The 9387-nt window shown below is 39.9% G+C and overlaps 1 non-coding gene across 1 annotated transcript; it reads left to right on the top strand.

The window, feature by feature from the left end:
• The first annotated feature begins 6603 nt into the window (after positions 1-6603).
• Positions 6604-6761, top strand: LOC118915596 (U1 spliceosomal RNA). Its single transcript, XR_005026142.2, has one exon. It is a non-coding gene; the product is annotated as a U1 spliceosomal RNA (small nuclear RNA).
• The last annotated feature ends 2626 nt before the right edge of the window (positions 6762-9387 follow it).

Genomic DNA, 9387 nt, shown 5'->3' with positions numbered 1-9387 from the left:
TGAAAACTCAGTGGATGGGATTGATCATAATTTAGAAATAATTGGTGAGGAGATTAGTGAACAGCAAGATAAGTCTTTAGAAAATGTCTGGATTGACATCCAGAGAGAGAATGAAAAATTCAGAAAAGTCCTCACAAGACATGTGAAACACAGTGAAAAAGTCTAGCATTCAAACAACTGAAGTGCCAGAAAGAGAGGAGAGAGAAAGAATATGGTACAAAAAATCATTCAAGATGCAAGAATTTTCAAAATTGATGAAAGTCTTCAAACCAGATTCAAGAAACTCTACACATTCCAAGCAAGATAAATGCAAGAAAACTACATCTGAGCACATTTGAGAAAAGCTACTGAAATAAATGCAAAAAAACAGATCTTTAAAACAGCCAGAGCATGGGAAAGTTTTATTACCTTCAAAGAAGCAGCAGTAAGACTTAAGATGACTTCTAAGTGAAAGTGATGGTAGCAGGAAGACAAGAGCATCTGTAAAGAATGAAAAGAAAAGTAATTGCCACCCTGGAATTCTTGAAGATATCCACTTAAACTGAAGGCAAAGTCACAACGTTTTCCCTCAAACAGAAATGAAGAGAACAGACTTGCAAATTCAGAAATACTAAAAGAACAGTTTTAGGCAGAAGAAAAATGACGCCGGTTGAAATTTCCAGAAGGAATGAAAATCACTTGAATTTAAATGAAGAACATCCATATAAAACCATCTAATGTCTTATTGTCAAGGAGCAGTGAGCTACGCTGGGTCCTGGATTCAAACCAATCTTCTGTCATTCCATTTCATATGTCCTGTATCAGTTACTGGCCTAAATGAATCAAAGCAGTATTGCATATTATACTAACAGAAGCTGGCATAAATCTATGTATAATGCCAGATTGGTTATCAGTTAACCCCTATGAACAGAAGTAGTTGACCTTATTAGGATGGCCATGATTTGAAAATCAAACAGACCAGAATATAGATGAAAACAAATAAATATTTTGAGTTGAACTACTGGCATCCAAAGGATCTGTTAATTCTAAGTATTTTATTCACCTCCATTTTGTTAAGACAATAGACAGGACCATATATTTAGCTTGAGAAATCTGCAGCTTGCTTAGTTCTTTTCCATATTAATCAGAAGCACTTCCCTTCTTTGAACTTTTATTTTAGGGAGAGGGTATAAAGAATGATAGTATCAACAATGAACCAGATACTTGTAGTGGAAACCTTACACAGAAGTAAAATAATGGAACTAGAAAGGATCTAAAAGTTACTTCGTCCCAGGAGTTCTGGAGGTTTGGAAGAGGGATGGGGCTAGTTGCAGGTGGGCAGAAGTTTGGCAGAGGCTCTTTGGATTGGCTCCTTTGACCAGAGCTGTCCTGGGTGTTTAGTTATGATTATATTTGAAGGCATGTTTCCACTCCACTGATTACATGGAGGGAAAAAACTTTGCCCAATTCAATGGTAGCCACTGGTCTAATCCAACCCACTCAATGAGAGAACTGCTTCAGAGAAGAGAACAGCAAGCAAAGCTTTCCATTACAATTTTGTGGAGCTTCAAAGCAATTTTTTTTTGGTGCAAGAAAACCCCGAACTTTATCTGGTAGGAGTGTTCATGTGTGAAACCTTATGTTAGTCAGGTTGAGAAAATTACCTGGATAATATTAGTGGCAAATAAATCAGTAATCTGAAATGATTTAGCTAGCATGGGAGGAATGACACTTTATATCTTTTTAAGTACAGTTAAACTTCTTAATTACAGACACTCTAGAGACTTTGAAGAATGGCTACAATAATGGTGTGTGTGTCATTAATTTGAAGGAAACCCGGCTTCCTGGGCAACACCTGCTAGGGACATGAAATTGCCAGGTCAGTATGGACGATTAGGAATGAAGTTTCCTTGCTTTAAAGCTGCAGAGAACTCCTAAAATCTCTCCCAAGCTGCAGTGCTGTCCACAGTGCTTTGTTTTAATATTTTATATTGATATGCCTCCATTTCATAACTTCCAGAGTTTGAGAAAATTCAGTACATACTGAGTGTTGATCATAGAATAAATAAGTAGAAACTGACTCTTTGGAATTGCATTTTCTAAAAATGAATCTTTTTAAGAGAAGTCATCTGTGCTCAGGGCAATATTACCAAAGAGGAAAGAAAAGATGGCATTCCCCATACAACTTTTTCACTTCTGACTACAAAATGTGAGCAAATAGTAATATGCTTCTTTTAATCACATCGTATGTGTCTGATAGTCTAAGAAACACTGATGTTCATTTTATTCAGCCTTGATCAAATTTTCCTTCAGCTTTAACTTTGAAAACCTTCAGATCTTCTAGTTCTTAGAATTCAGACAGAATTTTGCCTTTGTGAGCTACAAGTACTACATAACTGTAAGAGGGTGACTGCAGCCATATGATGCACCTGTAGCCTTTAAGATCACGATAGCGATAGTAACAGTTAACACTGAGTAACAATTCAGTGCATGCTGGTCTTGTGCTTTACATACTACACATTATCCCAATATTATCTATGTACAACCCTGTCACTATGATAATAATAATGTTTCATAGATTCAGAAACTCAGGTTAAGGAAAAAAAAAAAGGAAGTGCCCTATGTCACAGAGTTCATAAGGGTTAAGCTGGGCATAGAATCTTGCTTCTTACTCCAAAATGCATGCTTGGAAAGCTTTAGTATTTAACTCCACTTGCAATTTTATGGCCAGGAAAAGCACGATCTCATTTACATAATAGTACTTGGTATTTACAAAGTTCTTCTTATCATTTGTCATATTTGATCCATGAAACTCTCTAATGAGGTAGGAAGATGACAATCTAAGGCTTAGAGAGGTGGTAACATACCCAATATCTTATGCATTTTTTTTTTTACTGCAAAGCCCAAGTTCTTCCCCATAACCACACTTGTCTCCCATGAAGTCAAATACTTAATAATAATAACAACATAATGTAAGCTTGTGTTGAATGCCTATCATTTGCCAAGAGGCTCTTCTCCTCCCTACCATTATTGTGTGTTTAAAGATTTTAATATTTCTTTAACATTTTTATCTCTACAGTAATGTTAAGGAGCCCACAACTGTCTAAGCTTTCAATTTTGAATTTGTTTCAATTATGCAGTCCCAAACATCTACACACATTCATTCAGGAGTCCTGTAGACCATTTCTTCATACTTTATCACTGACTGAGTACAAGATCCCTTCATTTCACACCTGAATTAGCCTCCCAATGAATTCTCTTCTTTTTTGAAGATTTTATTTTTTAGAGCAGCTTTATGTTTACAACAAATCTGAGGCAAAGTCACGAATATTTTCCATATAACTCCTGCTCCCACACATGTATAGCTTCTCCCATTATCAACACTACTCACCAAAATGGTACTTTCTGCCCAAGGATAAACTCATATTAACAAAACATAATCACCCAAAGTCTATAATTTACATGAGGGTTCACTTCTATGTTGTACATTCTATAGTTTGGACAAATTTTAATGACATGTATCCATCATTACAATATATCAAATAGAGTATTTTCACTGCAGTAAAATCCGTTGTGCTCACCTAATCATCTCTTCTGTGCCCTCTCACCCAGCAACCTCTGATCTTTTTACTGTGTCCAGAGTTTTCCTTTTCCAAAGGTCAGATAGTTAGAATCAAACAGTATGTAGCTTTTTCAGAATGATTCTTTCAGTCAGTAGTATGCATCTGAGGTTCCTCCAAGACTTTTCATGGCATGATAGTTCATTCCTTTTCAGTTCTGAAGAATATTCTATTGTCCGGATGTACCACAGTTTAGTTATCCATCACCTACTGAAGGACATCTTCATTGCTTCCAAGTTTTGGCAAACATGAATAAAGCTGCTGTAAACATCTGTGTCAGGTTTCATGTGGACATAAGTTTACAGTTCCTTTGGGGAAATACCAAGGAATGTGATTGTTGGATCATATGGTAAGAGTAATGTTTAGATTTGTAAGAAGCTACCAAACTGTCTTCAAAGCAGCTGTATCATTTTTCATTCCTACCAGCAAAGTATGAGAGTTCCTTTTGCTCCACATCCTCTCTAGCATTCAGTGTTGTTAGCACTCCTGATTCTGGTCATTCAAATAGGTGTATAGTGTTATCTCATTGTTTTGATTTGTGTTTTTCTGATAACAAAATGTGGAGCATCTTTTCATATACTTATTTGCTATCTGTGTATCTTCTTGGTGAGTGTCCGTTAAGGTCTTTTCCCCATTTTTTTAGTCAAAGAATAACATTTTAAGTCCATGATCACTGGTTTCGAACTATTGTCTATCAAGAGGATGTTGCAGGCAAAGTCTAGAGACTGATCTTGAACATTTACCATAAGCCACTTAAAAAACAATCAGTGATAGAGGATTCAAGATAGCAGTGTGAGAGGTGAGACAGAGAACTCCTCCCAAAACCATATATATTATGAAAATATAGTCAGTACAACTAATCCTAAAAAAAAGAAACAGGAAAGAAGGCTGCACCAGACTGCATACACCTGGAGAACAGGGCAGACCTCACAAAACAGGGTAATGTACCAAAGCCTTGATCCTGCAGGACCCAAGCCCTTTCTCCACCCCAGCTCACCAGTGGAAGGAAGAGAAAAAGAGAGGGGAGGGAGTGGAGGCCTGGGACTGCTGAACACCCAGCCCTGGAGATCTGCTTTGGGAGCACAAACCTACATTGCATGGTGCTCTGGTGATTAGTGGGGTTGGAAAGCTAAGACAGGCGGAATACTTAGAGAGACTGAGATTCCAGCCATTTGTGGAGGACTGGGATCCAGATTCAGCTGCTCTGGGACAAAGTAAAGGGGGGTGGTCTGAGAGGCTTCCTAGCAGTAAGAGGGCTGCTGAAGGGGCGAGGTATACACGGAGCTTGCTGCACAGGAGAAGGGATAGGTAGAAAAGGTTGTCTGTGCACACTTTGTCTAGCAGGTTGGGAACTTTCAGGAGCTTCAGGCACTTCATCCTGAAGGTTTTGGGAGGAGTTCTCTGTCTCACCTCTCACACTGGCTACTCAGCTCTGAGGCTCCCCACTGTAATATGCAGCCTGCTGTGCTCTCCTCCTGGCCTGCCGGCACCAGCTCGCAAACCAACAGTCCCTGCCCTGGTGTCAGGCCAGCCAGAGGGGGGCCCTGCCTACAGCAGCTACAGATGCAAAGCTCAGAGGCTTACATCTGTGTGCTCAGCCCACTGGTTCTGACAGTGGAGACAGACACTGCAGTTGGTAAGCAGGAAACAACTCTTCCCTCCCCCAGGCACCAGTGCCACTCCCCTGAGACTCTTGATCTCTCTCACTCCAGGGGTTGAGCAGCTCCAGAGACTAGAGCTTCTGGGCACTAGAGGGCGCCACTTACAAATGTGAAATGTCAAAGAAAGCTGTTTCAAACAAAAACCTTGCAAACACCAGAAAAAGGGCCAAATGAAACTGAATTCCTAAATCACCCTGAAAGAGAATTCAAAATAAAAATCTTAAACATGCTCATGGAGGTACAGAAAAGTATTCAAGAACTCAGGGTAGAATTTAGGATGGAGATTCAATCATTAAGAAATTCCATACCTGAAATGAAACATATGATGGAGGGATTTAAAAGCAGATTAGCTATAGTAGAAGAGATGGTAAATGGAATAGAAATTAGAGAAGATGAATACAAAGCAGTTGAGGCACAGAGAGGAAAAAGGATCTCAAAGGATGAAAGAATATTGACAGAACTATGTTACCAATCTGAACAGAACAATATTCACATTATGGAGTTACCAGAAGAAGAAGAGAGAAAAAGGGATAGAAGGTGTCTTTGAGGAGGTAATTTCTGAAAACTTCCCCAATCTGGGGAAGAAGATAGTTTCTCAGGCCATGGAGGTGCACAGATCTCCCAACACAAGTGATACAGAGAAGAAAACAACAAGACATAAAATAATTAAAATGGCAAAGATCAAGGATAAGGAGAGACTTTTAAAGCAGCTAGAGAGAGAAAAAAGATCACCTACAAAGGAAAACCCATCAGGCACTCATCAGACTTCTCAGCAGAAACCTTACAGGCCAGAAGAGAGTGGCATGATATGTTTAATGCAATGAAGCAGAAGATGTGGTACATATACACAATGGGTATTATTCAGCCCTAAGAAGAAAACAAATCCTACCATTTGTCACAACATGGATGGAGCTAGAGGGTATTATGCTAAGTGAAATAAGCCAAGCGGAGAAAGACAAATACCAAATGATTTCACTCATCTGTCGAATATAAGAACAAAGCAAAAACTGACGGAACAAAACAGCAGCAGACTCACAGAACCCAAGAATGGACTAACAGTTGTCAAAGGGAAAGGGACTGTGGAGGGTGGATGGGAAGGAAGAAGGAAGGGGAATAAGGGGCATTATGATTACCACACATAACTTGGGGGTAGGGCACCGGGAAGGCAGTATAGCACAGAGAAGACAAGTAGTGACTCTATAGCATCTTACTGCACTGATGGACACTGACTGTAATGGGGTATGTGGTGGGAACTTGATAATGGGGGGAATCCAGTAACCACAATTTGCTGATGTGATTGTATTTTAATGATACCAAAATAAAGAAAAAAACAAAACAAAACGATTCTTACCTGGCAGGGGAGATAGCATGATCACAAGGTTTATCCTCGGTGAGGCTATCCAAGGCACTCTGACGTGCAGACCCCTGTGATTTCCCCAAATGTGGGCAACTTGACTGCATAATTTGTGGAAGTGGGGGACTACATTCATACTTTCCTCTGGTTTTCTAAAGTTTCAAATCTAGAAAAAAAAAAAAACAGGAAACAAAAATGAGATGCTTTCTCCATACAGAAAACAATGCATGGTTATTTCATGATTCCATTTTCTTTCAGCCTCAATTCATTACTTACACAAATATGTAAAACATTTGTTATTTCCTAATGTTCTTATTTATATCCTTGACCTCTTTGTATCAACCCTTTAATTCAAGGAGTGCTGAGACTGAAGTCTTTAATGCCTTGTTATGTGGCATGTGTGTGTGTATGTGTGTATGTGTATGTAATGAATGGGGTTGGAGGGAATGTGCATTGCTATTGGTAGAGGGATGGGAAGGTATCCCTTAACAAACAAGGAAAGTGCTTTGCTTTCTTGATCTGTTAAAACAACTGAGAAATCCCTGTGAATTCCGCTCTGCTCCCACTCATCAATTATATCACTCAATCATAACCCAAGTGCAGTCCCCTTCTACCTCCCCACATAGCTCGTTCTACGTAACGTAACTCCAGCCATCTCTGTGCTGAAACCACATTAACAGGATGTATCAAGTTGCTTGTGATGCTTCATTCATAGTAATCAGGAAAGGAAGCCAAGCGGACACATTTGTCATGGTGACCGTGGAGTTTGTAGGTGAGATGCTCCGAGGGGAGAAGATACCTTTGATTAAGTTAAGACAAACTATAATGGATGAGAGTTCTGCTCAAGTCCAATAAATCACCAGAGCCTTTCTAGGCTAGCAGGAATAAGAATCATTGGTAAATTAAAATTTGCTGCAATTGCTGTGCTGACGCCTTTCGTGTGGATTCTGCCTGGACACCTCTGCAGAGGAAAGCTGGAAAAGGAAGTCTAAATAGTCTTGAGAGGCTATTTGTGATTGACGACTATAAAATGTATTACCCATTGGACTTATTCGGGGCTATGCTTTAATAAACTTTGGTCTCTTTTAACTGTGGGATGTGGTGAAAGGTCACTGGACTCAATTGTAGCAATCAGAGTGTCAGGCTGAAATGGGGATGGTGTTGGCCCCATTGTGTATGTGCATTAGCATCTCCTGCAAGGGGCTGAGAGTCAGAAGGTGTCATTTGAAATATGAAAGTGTGAGCTTTTTTGTTTTGGATTTCTCTGTGTCTATAAATGTTGTTGTTGTTTTTTTCTCTGGGATTCTGAGGCCATGAATAAAATATGAGTATGTTCTATTTCTTTTTCCTTAATGAGAGATTGCCTTGGATGGTAGGCCATTCCCTACACAAAGAAAGCCACACACTGGATTTATTAACTCTTAGCAAATGTTTATTCGATGCTGAGTAATGAGGAGGTTTGCCGGTGCGATAAGATAAAAGGCTTCCCCACTTTGTGTTTATCCTTTGGGTAATGAAAATACAAATTGGCGATTTTGTATTTTTCCTGTTGGAAATTCATAAGGTCACCCAGGGAAAACAGAGAAGGTTAACTGGTATAAACACTTGCCTGTAAGCACGGTGTCAGGAAAGAAAGGTCACAAATGGATGAAATACCCCAAACCATAACCGGTACCATTGCAAATGCAGGGCCCGAGGAAAAGAAATTGGATTCAGTGCAAGCAGAGCCCTGGGAATTACCCTGACTGGCATGCGAGGAATCCTGTGTTTTCAGCACACATACATTGAAAAAAACTTTTGTAAAACCAGTAGAATAATACCTCCCTTTCAAAAGTCCTTCACTTTTTGCCACCTTCCATTATCTCCCACTCTGTTGGCAAGTTTTTTTTTTTTTCTTTCTGCCTTTGTATTCTGTTCTTCCAGCCCTATTCCTTTTTCATGTCTCACTGCAGAGAAAAGCTGTTGCTAAGGGTCAAAGGGAGGCAGGAGGACAGGCTTGGGAAACCTGAAGCTATAGCCTTCTGGTGATTGACAATCTACGCAAAGTTGAGAGCCTTCAGACCTGCCTTAAGCTTCAGTGGGTAACTTCTGTTAACATGGAGGAGTCTGATTCTTTCTTTCCTTTGTTAGGCACGGGCTCAGACCAAACCAGAGAAATTTCCTGCAAGTTTGCAAACAATTCCAGTTAGATATTTTGCTACAAAGTTACACCAGTCATTCCCTCTGAATGAAGAAAGCAGTTTGGTTAGGATCTTGTTAAGTGAGAGGGCAGAGGTGAGAGGCCAAGGTCATTTCCTGCCAGAAATCTCACATCTCTATCCTGGGAAAAATCACCTTTCCTACCCTTGTAAGACTCCCTATCCTGCTCCACAACAACTGAGATTGGGTCAGACCCAGAAGAAACTCTTCTGATGGATTGATTGCTTTCCCAGAATGTTAAATAATCCCTGTCCGAGGTGGGGAGGCCGGCGATGTTTGTCATGGGAGTAGGAAAGCTGAAGGAAGAGTGGAAACAAGCAGGAAAAAAGATGGGAGGGGAAGAGCAGAGAAATGGAGAGATGGAAGCAGTAAAGAACCAATCTATGAGAAGGAGGAAAATTGTAGAAGAGAGAGAAAGAAACCGGGAGAAATCAACCTGGGAGGTAAAGCCAGGATGAGCTGGAGTGGGTGAGGATTGTGGGAAGAAAGCTCATTCAGACAGAATACTGCTGGATTTCCATTATTCCTCTCATTCTTCAGTCCTTCACAAGTTTCCTTCACAAAATTACAAGGT

Source organism: Manis pentadactyla, chromosome 10 (genome assembly GCF_030020395.1).
Source record: "Manis pentadactyla isolate mManPen7 chromosome 10, mManPen7.hap1, whole genome shotgun sequence".
NCBI lineage: Eukaryota > Metazoa > Chordata > Mammalia > Pholidota > Manidae > Manis > Manis pentadactyla.
The sequence above is the reverse complement of the archived record's forward strand: the minus strand, read 5'-3'. Positions and strand labels throughout refer to the sequence as shown.